Source organism: Trichoplusia ni, chromosome 1 (genome assembly GCF_003590095.1).
Source record: "Trichoplusia ni isolate ovarian cell line Hi5 chromosome 1, tn1, whole genome shotgun sequence".
Taxonomy (NCBI): domain Eukaryota; kingdom Metazoa; phylum Arthropoda; class Insecta; order Lepidoptera; family Noctuidae; genus Trichoplusia; species Trichoplusia ni.
The window spans coordinates 10600866-10620255 of NC_039478.1; the positions used below are offsets into that span (position 1 = coordinate 10600866).

At 33.9% G+C, this 19390-nt stretch overlaps 1 protein-coding gene across 2 annotated transcripts in view; it reads right to left on the minus strand.

The window, feature by feature from the left end:
- LOC113494196 (uncoordinated protein 58-like) overlaps nucleotides 1-19390 on the minus strand; it is a 309932-nt gene that overhangs the window by 241074 nt on the left and 49468 nt on the right. Inside the window, exon 2 of one of the 2 annotated variants that reach the window (XM_026872418.1) lies at nucleotides 17756-17787. The gene's annotated coding sequence lies outside the window, so the exon portion shown is untranslated. Of the gene's footprint in view, nucleotides 1-17755; nucleotides 17853-19390 lie in introns of those variants that run through there. The other variant, XM_026872409.1, reaches the window with a different exon arrangement.

A 19390-nucleotide genomic window follows, 5' to 3' on the forward strand; every position in this document is an offset into this window, starting at 1 on the left:
GAAAAATCTAATTTTCTAGACAGCAAACTAAAATAAAGAGTTAGGTAGATAACGAAAAACATTTTCAAAGTTTTTCAAGTAACCCATATAATATTATACTTTCGTAATATTTTTCTTTTGAAACAATCAGAGTTGTAAACTGTGGCTGAAGTAGAAAGAACTTTAATTGAACTTGGCACTTACTTAGATTTCAATTCTTTGATCACCAATGCAGACAAACCCAGTACCAGTCCCGAACTTTATTGCTTTTGGTACGAGTTCTTTTAAGTATGAACAGTGGATTTTGACCGAAATCTCTCTATCTCTGTCTACTTCATTGATGTCCGTTTAAATGAACTATCTTTAAAAGAAGACTGAATTTGAATTTTTGTCTTCAGAACAAACAATTTTTGTATTTCATTTGATTAAATATCCCTGTTTGTGGTCCAGTTCATAAAGATATTTTTCTGACTCTATTTGAATGTATTTATTTCAAACACATAAATTTGCATATTTTTTCTCCTGACTGATATAACGGTTGTCTAAAACACATCCAAAGGCCGCATTTTTTTCCCCAAAACCAAGTTATTCAAAACCGATACACATGCAAGGAAAAAACTTCTAAGTGCTAGCAACGTTTAAAAAAAACGTCTCAGAAGAATTTTGTCCTTCAACTTTGTCCTTTCACGTAGAGAAGCTGTCAAGGTCAAACTATACCCCTCAATCTGGTGTACACATAAATAAAGCTCACTAGTCTTTAGTGGGAGCACTTAAAGTAACTTACTTACCTCCTAAAAATAAAGCCTTAAGTATAATAATATGCTTTGATGAAATTTTGTTGACACCTGACCAGTTGGGGCGTAGATAACTATGGTTATAAACCATCTACATAAAAAACATTGTTGCACAGATTAAGAACAGCTGCACGCAGTTCTATTAATACTGGTTGGTCCATAGAGGTGCTAGATGAAGGCATGATTGTTTCTATTTCCTACCTGCTGGTGTGTTCAGGTTTTTCTACTAATTACCTCGAAAGACCACAATTTCGTTTGGTCAAATATAATTATTCATCGAAGTGAAAAATTACCTTACCGATAAGTAACGAAAATTCTCTAAGGGAACCTAGGTTCTGAATATAGAAATCTGGTATCCCCAAGTTGACACGAGCAAGCGTTGTCTGTTTTTCTGTATAACATAAAAGATATCCAAAATTAATTTTTCTATCATTGACTTTTTTTTCCACTTTGGGCATTTACAAGCTGGTTTTAAAATAAATAAAACATTTTTTCACATAAAAATATTATTAACTCATGTACCCCACACCACCAAACAAATAAAAATAATCCTTCATTTAAAAAATAACTTCCGGAAAACTTCCTAAGCTTTCCATCTTAATTTCCCGAAAAAAAATGTGTTGTTGACATTTATAAAACTCGGCTTAAACCAAGTTCCAGGCTGTGGTTTTTCAGTACTCGTCACGAGTAGTCATTTAGACGGGCCGAGTCAAGAACACTTCATTATAACTGTTCGCTTTATTTCCAGCAGGTCCATTAGCTTGTACAATATTTTCTACTCTGTGTAACTTAGTTTCGTAGTTTATGTTATAGGTGGCGTTAGTGTCTTTGTTGCATGTAAAATATTTTTAGAGGACCGAGTTAATTGGAATTATTTTCTGAATATTTAGATACCGTATCGATTTTCAATAAAATATGTCGAAAAGTCAAACGGTACTCCATGCGTCATGAGGGCCTTGTTTTTACAAAGCCAATAGTGACGTTACCAAAATCCCAGAAACATCTTACTGCCTTTGAACTAAGCCAAAAATTTCATCATGTCAAAAATCCTAAAATTCTCTCTTTCCGCCACTCCCAGTTAGGTAATACCGTAAAACAAACACCACCAAAATTCACTCCGGAACCTTCAACGTTAAAACATTAAAAACGACAAACAGTTTCACAAATAAACAGACTTTTGCATCTAAGATAAGCATTGGTACTCGAATCACGTATCACAGCATCCGTTGTAGCGACCAGGACCCCTACCAAACATTGAAGAAAGATTTCTGCAGGCGTGGAAGAGGGACGGAGCCATACACCGAGTATTGCTGTCTTGCTTCCTCATCCGCGTAAGTATTACTAGAAGATGTGATGGTAGAGTCTTGCAACTGAAGTTCGTAAATCTCCGCCCGGTCAGATATGGGAGGGTCTTTGCAAGTTCTTACTACTTTTTGCTCGAATTTGAAACAGTTCTATTTGTTTTTTGTTTTAAACAACAGACGTTATAGATGTTTGCTGTTTTACCGATTCAGGAAGATAGCGGTCTTCAATTCTACTGTGTATTTGTGTTTTGGTGACTATAGGCTATTTAAATATTGTATGTTGTATAAAAATTCATAAGTTATATAAAAGCAATACCTGACTTTACTTAAAATTAATGTATTAATGCAAAAGTGCCAGAAATGATCGTGCTCATCACACAAACATTTTGTCCAGGGTGGGAATCGAACCGATGACCTCCGTTATACCAGCCAGGGCTACTTACCACTAGACCAAAAAGCCAATCAAAATTCATCACCTACAGAAATCTAATGCAGTATATCATACCATAAATGCCACTTCCATACATCACCACTTAAAAATGTATCCAAATTTATATCTCCACAGATTATAACGATTTTTTCATAATACATGAACAAAAAAACATAAATTCTTGTCATACTGCGTTTTGAGGTATTTTACTACCAAAAGTTTACAGCCAGCATCATTTTTCCATTACTGAGTTACGAGGTTTTTGTTTACTTTTTATTGCACGTATAAAGCAATGTATTACGTCTATATTGACCTTGGTGAAAGTCAAGGATTTTTTGGTGTGTATTATGACTTATAATGATTTACGAAGGGAATCATTGTGAAACGCCTGAGATACAAATAGGTATATCAGTTAATTGGAATCGCATTGTTCAATTTCATTTTTATTTTAACTTTTCAAGTCAAGGTTTTGGTAATAGGAGTCCAATTTTGTATGTAAATTGTTTTATAGCTTTGTCCTATCTGTACGAAAGCCTCAGTGCCTCGCCTGATCGTTTTTTTCTGTCCTTATTGTTCTCTTTCAGGTGTTGCTATTCCCACAAGCCATCCTTTTCCCTTACACAACTCTCCTATTACTTACTAAAATTGCTATCTTTATCTAAAAACTTTTATTCGGTGCTATCTCAACTCTTTTGTCAAATCCCTCTAACACAGAATGCATCTATGGTGATCAATCATCAATACAGCAAATACATTCACAACATCCAAACATGGACCCAGTGATCCATTTCTACAGATAAAATACGATTACCGCTGTATTTGAATTTGCCTAGTCAACTTGGCTGTACGCGCCGTTGCCTTTGCCATCTAAAATGGCTGACACCTGTCAATGGCATTGGCGCCATTTCGATTCATTAAAAGCGGGAAATCACGTCCAATTCATTGTTATATAATAGAATAGGCGAAATTATTTTGTTTATTATTTTTAGTTGTTATTTGGAGAACAATGATTTTAACTGTTGAACTATGTGAATTTACCTGAGGGTTTTAATAAATCACACTGGAATTTGGTTACGTAATTTTTGCTGCTTTTTAAGGGTAGTGTGCAGTATAAAATGTTCCTTAGTTTGTAAAGATGAATATTTAGAAAAAACTCAGCAAGACATTTGTTCTTGCCGAGTTTTTAAGAAACTGGTTAAGTGTGAGACAATCAAGCGACAGAGAGGGTTCCGTGAATATAGGCTAAAGATAAACAAATCAGTAAACAAATCAGTCAGGGTCACCCACCAACAAAATGTCTTTTGCTATAGCGGCAGCAAAAATATATCATCTGAGATACATATGTTCTTGTGTTGAGCTATCTTGGTTTACGAGATACAGCCTGGTGTCGGACGGCCTTACAGCAAAGCCTCAGCAATAAGGTTCCCCTTTAACCACTTTGAAATGAATAAAAATATAAAAATAAACTATAGGATATAAGACCATCATTATTTAACCCAGAGGCTAAGATAGGAACCGATTTTTACATTGATCTCTAACTACCCACACTATCTAACAAAAGTCTGAACTTATACATACTACGTATCTCACTATAACTACAGCTTACAGCTTCTATCTCCACAAAAGAACAAACAAGCGACACCTTCACGCCGACACAAGCGACACTCGGCAGATACACAAGTCAATGCACGCAACTAGGTCAGAAACTATAGGGCTGGCACATGAGAAAATAGTATAGACATGCAAAAACAAATACAATAGGTAATTGTTTTTTTGGAAAACTCTTTCTTGGAATCTTTAAGGTAAGTTAGTGGCAAGAGTTTTTAAACTTATTTTACATAATATTAAAATAGTATTTAAATTATGAACAACAATCGTAACATGTATATGAGTTTATCTTTACGAGCAAGAGGTAAATCTACAGATTTACTTATTTATTTATTTAACAATTCATGTACACGGAAAATTCACATAAATATGGGATATGAAAATACATGTACAAAGGTACTGCTTATTTCTATAAGAAATCTCTTCCAGCAGACCTGCGAAAGGAGAAGAAAATTAGAAATATAGACATAGGTGCACAAATTTGCAAGAGAGAATAATAGGATAATAATATATACTGTGTATGGTTAAAGGAAAAGAAATAGGAGAGCAAAGATAAAAATATAGATAATACATACTAGATAGTGACACGAGAAAAACCATTTAAAAAAAAAAGAAACAAATTTACATTTCATGTTCTTATTTAAATTCCAGTAGTCCACAGCGTGGCAAAGGCATCTTACAAATTCCTTTACGAATTTCTATCCTACACGGTCCGACTTAAATAAATAAATTTAAAAATTAAATAATACTTAAACAAACGTCAAGTTTACAAGCGACATTGATTTTAAAGTGGTGACAACCCTGTGTCGTCACCATGACCCGCCTGCAAACGGCGCTAAGTCACGACACTAAGAACGTCAGGTTAAATCGATAACTACCTAAAATAATATGTTCATAATACACCATTTTTAATACTCAGTAAAGTTTCCATTAAGTACTTTTTAAAGAAAATTAACGTTGATAAAAATTGTACGTTAAATTTTCTTAAAATTATTTAGTTTTCTTTTGCTAAAAGATAAGATTGCCTTTCATTTTTAATTCATGTGTCTATGAAATTCTAAGCATTTGTTTATGAAATATTTTTGCGAATACAAAAGTATGAATAAAGTGTATCTCAAAGTCAACTTTTTAATCGTAAGCAAGTATTTATTTAGCAAAATCATATTCTTATAGTTTTTGTTTCAAAATCTGACACTTATAAATTTTATTGTTTTTGTATAAGAAATCTGCCAGCTATTAAATTGAGTCAATTTATACATTTCACAGCACTTAACAAGTAACCTTGATTTAAATAAAAAAGGCTTTGTAAACAAAACATTTTCTGCAGATTTTTTATTTTAATTATTGAAGTCTCTTTAAAATAATTTCCAACCTATTATTTTCACTGTAGCCCAATGCCGTGGTGAATGGCGATGAATCACGATACACTCAATAATAGTCATAAGGTTCAATTCTTGCAAACAGTTTAGGTTTAAGGATTTAATATTAGAGAAAATAATATTTCATTTGTTCATAAATTTTTGTGACAAAAAGAATGTTTTAACAAATGACCAAAGTATTTCAAATCAGCATTGAGAATCTTGAGAATCTGAAACCATTTTATTTTTTAACAAAGACATAAAAAAGTCAATTTTTAGCTGATTTGTCAAACCATCCTCACATCACATAAAAAGACGTAAAATATCATCTAAAAAGCTACTAATGCAAAAAAAGGACATTCAAATTTCAACTTTAAACATAATATTTTTAAAGTCGAAGTGTCAACCCTGCATCCTCACCATGACCCGGCGACTTAAAGCCGCGGTGCCGAGTCACGGCATGGGTATCGACATCGATTTACTAATACTAAACGTGTATTTAGTAATGTTGACATAATAGGCTATTTGAAAGTGTCAAATAATGTTACATTGGAAGTTGGGCTGTGGAGGTTAGATAGGCAGGAGCTTCATGTAACTTGAGATACTTCGTAAGTCAAGACGGGAATTTGCAAAATAAATTTATGGATAGTCTATTGGTATAGGTCACCACGACAAACCACACTATGCGTGATGCGTCCAGGTTCGATCCTCTCCAATGCTTGTTTTGAGACTGGGTGTCGGTATGTGTTTTCGACGTAAGGATTGCCAATGCCATAGAGCGAGAGCCAGTTTAAAAAAAATCCTCTAATGCCTAATGACTCTGACTGAATGACACTGCTGACTCAACATTATGATAATTCAATATGACCATCAAAGAAAAAAGTGTGAACTTAAAATTAAATTAATAAATTAATCATTTACGAACATAAATAATTACAACCTTCAAATGAAATTTTACGGAATTTGATTACCTTATCACTCATTATCTAGTGCATGCAAACTAAAATTCAACAGAACTTGAAAACGTTCTTTAACGGCAAACTGACGTTATTTTAATCTGTAAACAAATTCTCTATCACTTCAAGTCTTATCTTATAAAACAAATGCCTTTGTCAAGGCATGTCTAAATGGCGACTCAGAACATACTGTCTTAGCATTTGACCATAAGACTACATCACCCACGTCACGCCCCACTAATGTCTAAGTTACCTCCACCAAGCATTATGACCCTTACTGGTCGAAGTAAGTGGTCATTGGACAATTCCCATAAAGTTTAGTATAGAACATGAGCATAAAACATTACACCCTATAAGGAAGGGCTATTTATGTATATGGCCTTATAAAATAGTCAATACTTTGGGCTATTAGCTGAGTGGTCGAGTTTTGAGGTAATCGTGGTATGTTTTTAAAAGACCATTTATAGATTTAAGAAAGTGTTTTTAATGTGCGCCATATCTCAGAAACAAAAGCTACTAAAATGAAAATTGAGAAATATTCTTGCGTTGGATTTTCCATCTTTCGAGCACGTTATAGTTGTATCAACGGAACACAATATAAAAAAATGTGACATACAAATGTAGGCACGGAAGATAGTTAAAAACAGTTCAAAAAGTAAGAACTTTACAAAATGATCTACACTTCCATTCAACCTTCACAACAACTTTTTTAGAGTAATTACCAAATACCAATTATAACATATCAACCAACAAGATACTACATAACTGCAATAATTCTATAGATTTCTCTAAAGATTCCTGTTACTATAGAAAATAAAAAAACCGTCGCGAAACCCCGGCAAAAGTCAAACGATTGCATAGTCAATATCATTTTAAAACTCTCTCGTACATTTCCAACATATTTATGTGACTTTACAGAAAATTGAGGTTTATTGCGATGCTCCAATTCAAAATGCTGAAATCTCAATATTTACGACAATCCCGGAAAATCTTGGCTGTATATCTTATGATTGAAGCAAAGAAGACTAGACAGACCATTTAAACGGACTGTGAAATCATTTTCTGCCAAGACGGTAGCAGGAGGTATAAAGGAGGTATAAATGGTTCTGGTTTGAATAGTTTGCTTTATATACTAGAAATCTATCCATCTGCGTCGAGAAAAGGAGAAAATAGGATAATGATCTCTTTAGTCCGATTAAACCAGCTATGTTTGCTAGTATTAATAAGGTTGTTTACTATGAATTTAATGATGTTTTGGAACTATGTCATAGATCAGATAGAAGTAGAAACAAATAACTATAAATACATACGGAGAGGAATAGCAGATATTCCATAGGAGAGAATCTAAATGGAAAGAAAATTGATGATCAAGAAGATACTGGAATTCTTATCACATAGAATAACTGTCTATTAAACGAGCAGTCTAACCCAAAAAAAACAATCAATTCAAAACAAACAACTAAACACTCTCCACTTTCCATTCGCAGAAACAGAGGCGCAAAACGCAACCGTAAACAGAGAAGCAGACACCAAAACACAAAATGCAAAGGTAATAAAAAATAATCAGACTCGAAATTCAAATGAATGAGAACCCAAGGCGAAGGTCTCACGGGCCAGTAGCGGGGAACATAATTGAATTATTTCGTTAACGTAATGAAACGGGATCCTGAGACGCCTTCGAGGGTAGATGCATAAAGAATTTTATCGCAACCGACGCGACGAGGCTCTACGCATCGCATTACTGGATAGGACTTGAAAATGGGATAGGAAAAATGAGATTCAATTTTGAACTCTAATTATACTACCTTAAAAAAAATTGTAGATTAATGTTGCATTTCAAAGCATAACGGAACCTCGAATTAGGTATTTTATTAAAAATCGAATGCATCCATCAGATAAATTACAAAGAAATGCATATAAATGTGTTATTCTATTTATTCAACAAAAATAAATCCTGAAAGATGCTGAAGGGTGTAGTAACATCACTTACTAGTAAAAAAACTAGAACACTTTTTAAAGTAAGTAAGTAAGTCACGACAAACGAGTTTCAGTACGAATTGCGTACCTTTTTTATTTAACTGCTAAGAGAAAAAATTCAAGCATTTTCAATTCGTAACACCTGGAATATCCTACCCGCATTTAACAAATGTGGTGATCCATGGCCAACCATTATCTATACCAGAAATCTTTGCCCAGCACTAAAAAATTTACAGAAATTGGTCCTTACAGCTTGTTTTCATTGTGAAACATTATTCTTAAAAAAGAAAACGATGTTCTTCTTCAGCAAATTGTTTGCTCCGGTCAAATCTCCAGAATAAATTATATTGAATAAATATACGTCTATTGTAGCTGTCTCCTCAGTAATAGGATCTATTGTCAACAAAGAAGAGCTTTCTATTAGTGATTTGGGTGACATTTATTCCTATTTTTAGAATCTCGCGACAGAATAAATACATTTGTATGCACTGTCTAGACTTTCTGAGAAATGATTATTTATTCGCAACCTTCTGCATAATAGTTTTATGAGAAAACTAGTATTAGCAGGAAATAATGTAGGAATGTCACAATCATTACCAGTACTCGAAAGACCAGAAAGTCTTTTTTCGGATGGGAAATCATCATATGACTCCGTTTTGGGTGGAGTGGAAGGAGGGTCAGACTTTTACTGACTAAAACCCGCGAGCCGCGCTAATACTTTCTATTTTCGATAACCCTTCCTCCCTTTCCAATGGGCCCAGACGATCGTTTGTGAATCTGCTGGTTATACCTCATCAATTAGCAAGTATTTGTCTTCTAGTTCATACCAATATTTTTTCTGGATACACTATAGGTATTACAGCCATTGGATATCAACGATCATCACGTTCGGAGGTATTCAATGGCATTCATAGGATCAGGGCTTACAAGGGTTCCATGCATCCAGAAAAGAGCAAACTTCATTTAAATTTATTAATTTGCAGTTGTGGATGGAAGTAAAACTCTGTTTTAGGTATGATCCAAAAAAATTAAAAAAAGGAAGAGGAAGAGTATTTTAGAAGATTCTTTGAAGTCCTGATTTCGCTCTACCCCCAATCAGTTGAAGTCTTGTTGTACAACTTTGCAATCGACCGCGGAAATGTTAGTTTAATTATAACGTATCATTGTTTAACAATTTCCCTAACAGCCTACATCAAAAGATCATTTACAATAATTAAACACAACTCAAAAACAAAGTACCCATGATTATATTAATTACTGAAATCAAAGGCATCGAAATGTAACGGCAAATTAATTAGAGCCCTAATGATGTTGCGGTTAGATACAATTTAGTGTGACAAAATCAGAAAGGGAATTGACAAATTAAATTAATTCTGTTTTGGTAAACCGCAAAAGAAGAATGGGTTTCAAACGCTGGAATATAATTGTGCTCTGATCATTTATGAACAGCTTTTTTTGGAACCAAAAAAATCCTCATGTCTTCTTTTTGTGAAGTAAGGTGGGTAAAAGCCACCTTCAGCAAAAATGATGATGTCGAGGCACTTGTAGATAAATCACATTTGCAAGGACTAAAACCCTTGGTCCCTTCTTCTTTCTCTTCAATTCGATCTTTGTCTAGTCCAGCGAAACCGTAGGATCCGTTCTTAGGAGGAGTGAGAGGACTCTTTACATCTATTCCTCAATTAAGTAGACGTAGGTAGACGGTGACGATGGAAGTCCAACATATCCTCACGCCGTATCCTCGACGTGGGTTGAAGTCATAAGCACTTTAACCCAGAAAAAATCGAAAGGCAAAACATGCTGTCGGAGATTATGAGCACAAAGTATCAAATACTAAAGTAACCGCTAAGTTAAATGTTCAGTGTATACATTGAATCTTGCTTTCAGTCTCTGGAGACGGACGTGATCTCAGAATCAGAATCTATCTCTATCACATACGTGTTTGGTTCAAAAATAACTCAGGCTACATGAGAGACTGCTACACCATCGTATATTCTTCTAAAAATTACGAAAATAGGATTTTTGACAAAAAAAACCTGTTTAGTCAGACAGATTTTCGAAAAAAATATTACAATATTAAAAAGAAAAGAAGATAAAAACCCCTTAAGTGAAGTAGGGAGGCTAAAATCATCACTTGTTAGTAAAGACCGTTCTGGTAAGTGACGTCACACAAGATTTTAAAGCACTATAGCTACTTTATTTCTTGTTAACAAAATAAAGTAAGAAATACGTATTCAATATCTTTTTGGAAATCTGTCTGATGGACTGAACACATCTATATTATTAGATTAAGTAAAATACCCTTTTCTGAAGACTTCCATTCCAGCTGTTTCACTTCTTCAAATCGAGTCATTTGGAATAAATTCTATAATCACTAGTTCAAGACCGTGCAGTCTTTCAGAGTCATTATACGAAGAATGCTTCTCATAAAACCTCCACTTGCTAGCTTTCTCCAGACCTGGCAAATGCCCTAGAAATTGCTTTTATAACAACATCAATTATTTTGAGCGTCGTGATTAAACTAGCCTCGTATACCCACGCGTCATTATAACTTGCGAACTACAAATGCGATCTATTTTAATAAATTATTGTTGCTGACGGCGTCGAAAATTAGATCCTACGTGTGATAGAGATATGTAATATTTATGATAGAACACGTTGTCATTATTTGAGCGTTAACTTTTGGGTAATTCGTACAATGTGGAAATGGGCCATTTCCACGATTTTAGAATGTGGAATTCAATTATAATTGAAAGAGATGTACTTGAACCTAGATGACAACTGTTTAGGAGAAGAAAATTCATAAAAAAAATGATAGATTGCGTGGTTATAAAAACAATGCGTTTTATAGCATCGGCCGATAAATTGAACAATGGGCCAGGCACAAAATTGCTAAAAATCCATAGGAATTATTAAGTTGACGTCTTATTCCAAGATTTACTACAAGCAAGGACCTTCTTCCCATCCACCTTACCTCCTTAAATAAACATGTATTTAGTTATAAGTGCCTAGAATCAGTCTTCTAAAAGTCCTAAAAGCAAGACCGTTGCCAGGAAGCGCACAGGATGAGCTGACATCAATTTGAAATTATGGTCTGTAAATTTTATATAGAGTCAACACTTCCCCGAACCTTTCGACGCTAAGCGACGCCATTACGGTTCGACTTTATTTTTAAATTTAACCGCAAAATCGTTCTAAATTTAAAACAGTATAAAATTATCACCGTGTCACTGGGTTTCTAATAAGGTTCACACGTAAAAAGGTAATTTGGTTGGGTAAAGAATAAATACAGGTTAAGCGGATCAAAAGACCAGGAACATATGGGTTTGGTCCTTTGAGTCGGTTTGAATTTGTGACTTAAAGGATGGATTAAAACCCATCCCAAATAGATCCACATATATTTTCTATTATAGAATAGAAAAAATATTATTTAATAGTACTATAAGTAGTAGCCTTATTTATTTTTCTTTATCAGAGTATGCCTATTATCCAAAATATTTAACCTTAAATATGCATATATAGTGGAGCAACATCAATGGTTCTATTCAAGAGGCTAACACCCAGAATTTGGACATTCACAAATGGGTATTATGTAGACCAAACCAAGGTTTTTATTATAACCTTTGAACTACGCTCAGCACTTACCCCATCCAGTGATTCAACCGCGAAAAATTTTACAGCAGTAAGTACGTCGGCTCAAATCACAAGACGAACGTTGCAAATTGAAATGAGTTGAGCATCTCAAGCATTCCCACTTTTATATTTAGCCATAGTAACTGTGAACAGTAATTTTATTTATAAATCAAGCCAAGTTACCAACTAGTAAGAAACCACAATTTTCGCTTTAATTTTTTGCGTTTTTTTGACCTTTTGCAGGTTCTCTGCTAGCTTTTTCTCGAGTATTTATTTAGTGGAAGAAACTATGTAGATGAGTTGCTGTTTTTAGGTTAATTAGGATGCGGTTTTGAATTTTAAATGTTAAATGTGGGGTTTCTTGGAATGAGTACTTCCATTTTTAGGGATCCGCACAAAAAAAACTAAGGCTTTGCCTTCTGTTTATCTGGCCATCTGTCCGGCTCAGTCTATCTTCAGGGTGTGTTTCAGTGTTTCATGAATCGTTATATTTAGAGAGCTGAAATTTTATATAGCATATATTTATGTGCGCGTAATGAAAAACAAACATATTAAGAAAAGTAAATTACCATTATTGTTTGAGTAAAATATTTTATTATTATGTTCTACAAGGTCACACGTACAATTTATCTTTGTAAATTAGTATTGTTCAGATAAAGGCTAAATATATCTCTAACATTTCCAACCATCTATCTGATACGCTAAGAAAAATTATCGCTTTTATATCCTAGTCATCAATAGTATTCTGTCTATAGATCTCAAATGTTGATTAAATCATAATTAGTAATCCGCTTTTAATTACCGTGCTTCGAGCAGTACCTTCGCTTCCGTATTTATTTATTCTCATCTCGCAAATCTGGAGTGAATTTATTAAGTTACGTAATTGTAAATGATTATTCATAATTGCAGACACTTTCAGAGCTTGTTTTCCTGACAAGTGACAATGCTATGTACAATACTCTGATAGATTTTATGACAATGTTTGTAAAAACAATGATTTTTTAAACATTCCAGATGAAAATTTTATTTTTTATCAACACGAAATATAGACTCAAACTGAATAAATATTTTTATATTCTGCTCTCTTATAAAGCCTTCAGATTACTGTGCTTACCTTCTATGAATTACTAAATACGTTTTCAAAACATATTCAATATTTTTTTTTTAATTTTCAAATAATATTATAAATGCGAAAGTATGTGCCTTTGTTACGTGTTCATTTTTGTTACCCCTTAACTCTCAAACGACTAAACCAATTTTGATTTAATTCGGTATAAAGGTAGCTGACACTACGTTTAAAAAACACCTTGGTTTAACGCATAGGCTATTTTTATCCGATGGCGTTAAAAACAATTTTTGCTACTATAATCGAAATCAAAGCAAGCGAAGTCGCCAGCAAGAACTAGTTCACTCAAGAAAAAGACACCTTTATAATCTCGAAGATTTTCTACCGTAGCAGTTGTCCCTTAGCCATTTTATCTTAATAAAAACTTGTGCATTCCATGTTAAGAGTCGTCCGCCATTACAGTTATGGAAACTTTAGAGTGCGCTGTGACCCAATTATGGCAAACATAAGTAGGCGACATGCACCCTGTATTATTATCTGTTAGTTAGACTAGGTTATGTGCGAGCGAGATGAAGCTATGCGACGTGTAGTGCGGTCTCGCTTGCACAATGACTATAGTTTTTCTTTATGAGATCGTTGTAGAGAATATAAGCCAAATGCGACTGTTGTAGTTTCGTGACTTGTGTATGCATGTTAATTAAATGGCTACCTGGTTCTAAGGGTGTTAGTTATTGAGATAGAAAAAATATATTTTGATCACATTTATAAATAAAAGGATACTTAGCGATGTAAGGATTTATAAAGCAACTAGCTTGTCGCCAGCGGCTTCGCCCGCGTCGAGGTCGGTTATATCGCGATTCCAAGAGAACTCTTCAAAAGTCCGGGATCAAAACTATCCTATGTTCTTTCTCAAGGTCAACTCTATCTCTATACCAAATTTCATTAAAATCAGTTCAGTGGTTTAGACGTGAAAGAGTCAGACAGACAGACAGACCGACAGAGTTACTTTTACATTTATAATATTAGTTAGGATACAAAATCTATGGTGATACAAATAAAATGAAACGTAAATACTGGGGGCTTTGCCAGTTAAAAATCGAAAATGACCCCAGGGGATCATAAAATTGAGATAAAAAATATCCTGTTTCAATGCAGGATAGAAATTATCTGTGTAAAGCCGTTTAGTGATTTCGGCGTCCTATAGTTACAAACGTCCATCCATACTTGACTTTCACGATTATAAAATTAATAGGATCTAAACTACAAACACAAACCTTCAAAACCAAACCATGTCTTTTAAACCAAAAAAAAAACATTTAAATAAAACCAATCAATATATTTACAGCACAAATAAAAAAATCTCTAAACAATCATTTTGAATACAAAATCGTCTACTTAAACTAAATTTTATGCAAACCCGACGCGAAAGAGTTAACCAGTTATTAATTAAATAAAGGCTTACAAAAGGGATTAATATTAAAGCACAGCGTAAACAATCTATCCATTAATTAACTAGGATTTCGTTAATAAGTCGGTAGCGTTAAATAGATCATTTTATTACTTCAGTAATCAACGCACCGCTAATTAAATCAACATATTGGAGATTATTATGATGTTACCGACCTATATCGAACTTAGATCTGCTTTTGTAGCCAAGTATATCTTCTAATATATAACATTCCCGTGTCACGTTGTTAGTTACCGTACTCCTCCGAAACGGCTTAACCGATTTTTACCAAATTTTATATGCGTATTCAGTAGGTCTGAGAATGGGCTAACAATTATTTTTCATACCCGTAAGTGAGAGGGTTGCTCACACTATTTTTTTTTCCTGGACGAAATGATTTCTTTTTATTTTTTTATAATGTGTCATTAAAAAATACATACAACTAGAAATAATTCATAAGGCAAAACAACGTTTGCTGGGGTTAGCTAGTATACCTATATATTCAGTGATATTTCAATATTCATTGACGTCCATTCTTTTAAGTTGATTCCTCCATTAAGGACAACAATCTTTGTGACGCGGGAGATTTTGCAAACATTCTTCTCAATCACTCGGCTATCACTGCAGTCTTAACACTTAAATGATGTATGGAAATCTTTTAAAAACATCTGCACCAAATTATTCAATCCTTGTTTCGCGGGCCGTTTCACAAACATTCAAGACACACAAAGACGCCCAGACTCAAGATAAGCATTTGTGGAGCAAGACGTCCTACGCCGCGATCGAACCCACGAAACCTGCAAAGTGAGTTTAACTGCGACTGATGCCACTAGGCTATCCGTGCAGTAAGATATACATACGCGTTATAAATATACGCAGTGTCTTTCAAATCATGATTGGACAGTGGCAGTTAATAAACGCGAAACAATTCACCCTTCCATAAATACACGGCAATAATCACACTATATACAATGATACGTCCATTTCTTCATTTAGTAAAGATGTAAGACGTCACTGCCTGTATACAAGTTGGTTGGCTATTAACAGAATAATCACTACGTAATGGAATGGGTAATCAAAGTATACAAACTAATTGATTTATTTGTATATCGATTTACAATTACAATTGTTTCAACAATTGAATTGAGATGGCCGATTAGTAATACGATATCCCTTTAAAGAAACAAATATTGATTTAAGAAAACATTTATCAAATTTATTTGCAGAACTTATGATGAAATTTGGCCCTAAGTAAGGTTACTCTTTCGAAGTATTCTCTATTAGGTATTATACAAAATGTTCAGCAGCTTATTTTAATTTTTATTTGGCGTCTGTGCTACCCCACTGCTGGGCAAAGGACTTTCTCTCTTCCAGACTATCTCCTCTGTCTTTTTGCGATTTTTGCCCACTTCCAATCCTACTTAACCTTAACATTTTCGTGAAATCACTAAATGAAATAAAAATTTAGTTAAACATGAGAAAAAACAATCTAAAATGACCATTAACAATATCACAGTATTAAACCACACCCAACACCAGATTTTTCATATCAAATAAAAGGCATCATTTAACTAATAACATGGCAACATTACGCCTTATCTGTGGGGTAATGGGGAACAAATGTGGGTAAATATGTTCTATAGATGTTGGCTGACATACAAATGGTATAAAATGAGATGATTATATTTCGAATACTATAATCGTAACAGCTTGTCCTTATGTTATGAAGAACGAGATATTCTAAAGAAGAAAAAACAGAATAATTAAAAACCGTTAAAATTAATTAATTATAAACCGTGATGGCTTTATTTACAAGCTAGCTGTTGCTCGCGACTTCGTCCGCGTGGTTAGAAGATATAAGTTAGGAATTTTTTAATGGAAGTCCTTGAAGATGAATAATTTTCCATGTTTTTTCAACATGTTCCCTTGAATCTTCGCTCCTATTAGTCGCAGCTTGATGGTATATAGCCTAAAACCTACCTCGATGAATGGTCTATTCAGCACAAAAATATTTTTTCAATTTGGACTAGTGAGATTAGCACACCAACAAACAAACTCTTCAGCTTTATATATTAGTATAGAGTATAGATATAGAAGAATAGATAAATTGGAAGGTGCCTTCAAACTTATTTGTCACCCAACAAGGACCAATCTTTATTATTAGCATTTGTTTTATAGTAACCATTGTAAAAATGATTCATCGGTTAACTCACTCGTATTTATCGGGATGGCCCGACTAGTTCAGTTCGACTCGCGATCCCGCCGCGTCAGCTCATAGTTAAAGACTCCGGTTGTTCCGAAACTAGTCGGGCACCCCTGATGAAATTAAATAAACGTTTCATCATTTAATTAGTGTTTGTAGTTTTAGCAACAGAAAAACATCATGCATGAACATTCCAACTGCCTTGCTATCACGGTACATGAGAAACAGCCTTGTGACGAACGGATGAACAGAGAGCGATTGCTTCAGTAACAGGATTCCGTTTTCACCCTTCGGATACGGAACCCTAAATATAAACATTTACGATGTATGTTTGTATCGCGACCTAAATTCCGAATGACGCAGTAATAAAGACAGATTCGTTTTGTGCGACCTATATTATATTTTTTGTTTTCAATATTAATTAAGATTAACAGGTACGGAATGTACCTATTTTATGTAGGTATATGTATCGTTTTTCCGTGTTCAACACACCATTATTACTAAGCCTTCGCTGTTTGTCTGTCTGTCTGTGAGTCTGTCGCGTTTTTTAAGAAGAGTACAAGGCAACTGATAAACATAGTTATATTTTCAAATACATACATTACTATGGATAAATTACACCCAAACACATGACAAATCATCGTGTTCTTAACACAAACATTTTGTCCTGAGTGGGGACGAACCCACGACCTAAGGTATAGCAGTCAGGGGCTCTCACCACTATATAGACCATCAGCCAAGTCACATTAATTTCATTTAACCAATACTAAATATTATATTTGGAGGTCTTGGTTTAGACCTGGTCTTTAACGAGGTCAATGTAATAAATAACTCCTTATAATCATAAATAATAACAATACAATTAAATTACATAACTCATTGATTCTGCAAACATTTACTATGTACCTTAGCTAAGCTGTTTAATCACAATATAAATACAAACAATCATTTAATTAAAATTTAAATAAACTTACAAAGAAAACTTTAAAATTATGTTTACCTAATCCGATTCTCTCCGCTCTCAGATTGTATCTGTAAACAAAAATATATTGTTAATAATCTGTACAAGTATTAGTATAAGAATACTAGCTGTTACCCGCGGCCCCGTTCGCTTTAACTTGAAAATCATCTTACGAGAACATAAAATTATGATAAAAAATATCCTATGTGTTAATTCGGAGAAAGTCCATGAGGATTTCCCCGGGTAAAAAAAAAGTTATTCGCTGTCTGTGTACCAAGTTTCGTCTTATTCCGTTCAGTGGATTTTGCGTGAAAGTATAACAAACATAATACAGGTACATCCAAACATACAAACTTTCGCGTTTTTACTATAAGTAGGATAGTAGGATCCATTATATTCAGTGTCGCGAGTCTGACTGACTCCAACCCACATCGAACCGTCTTTTTAGACCTTTCAAAAATACTAACCTGTTTACGAGTAGGTCATCGGTTCTGATTTGAATTCTTTTTAATAGTAACATCTAGCATAATATGATAAATGTATGTTTATAAGTTTGTTTGTCAAGACTTTTCTGCCACACCAATTGACAGCTGTAATTTCAGTGCTTTAGAAAATAGCACTGAAAATATTTAAGGTCAAAAACCAAACTCTGCATTAACCTTTATATTCCAACATCAAAACAATGATGAAACCTAATAAAATACTTTCAAAACGAATAAATGTCAAGTGAAATTACATTAATCAAAAATGCTGGCATGAAACCTCATATAATTAGGGCGAAATTAACTTAGCGACTCCGCGACAATTTAGTCGGATAGCGTCCCTTATAATCGAATATTTGTAAAAAGCCTAACGACCTGACATGGCATTAAGGAGTTTGAAAAAGGGGGGCATTTATGTACGAGCGGGCATTTTTGAACGAGGGTACATTGACCTATACATGTTTTGTATTAAATTTATGATGAGTTGGGTGACGAGAATAAAAGGTATGAAATATATTTATGTTTTTTATTGTTTAGACAAATTAATAACAACATGTTTTTTCCGTGAATTGAAATTGTTAAAGATGATGGATGAAAGTATCAATATTAAGGTAAATTGTAAGGCAATAATTTCTAGAAGTCCTTTTTCTTCAACATGAATGTTTAGTACTTTGTTAAGTTTAGTAATACTCAATCAATGGTTATAATATATTATATTGGAGACGAGTTACATAGCCACTAACTTATTTTCCATTTCGTAATCTTAACGAAAGTTAAACAGACGCTTTTTTGTCTATAGTCAGTAGAGGTTCCAGTAAGTTCTCAAAATTAAGCGCAGATCCAAGTCGCTGTGTCCGAAATCGACCAGCATCAATATATAAATACAAACCTACGGTCTAACATAGAGCATCCTTCTTCTTGTACTTGCTCAAAAATAGAATAATGGGCAAATGTGGACTAATCAGTACATAATTCTCCTCCACTTACCTTCTCAAAGCAAACGTCCAGATCGTAATGTCCGAGAGACTAACAGACCTCCGGTAAACAGAAAACAAAATATCTTTCAAGAAAATTAATATCTCTCAGTTTGGCTACGAAGCCGGCTGTATTTTTTCTCGTACAGTCAGTTACAAAAGTTTATGTATACTATCAGATTTATATGAGTCTTGAATACAATCAAGTTTTTGCTCGG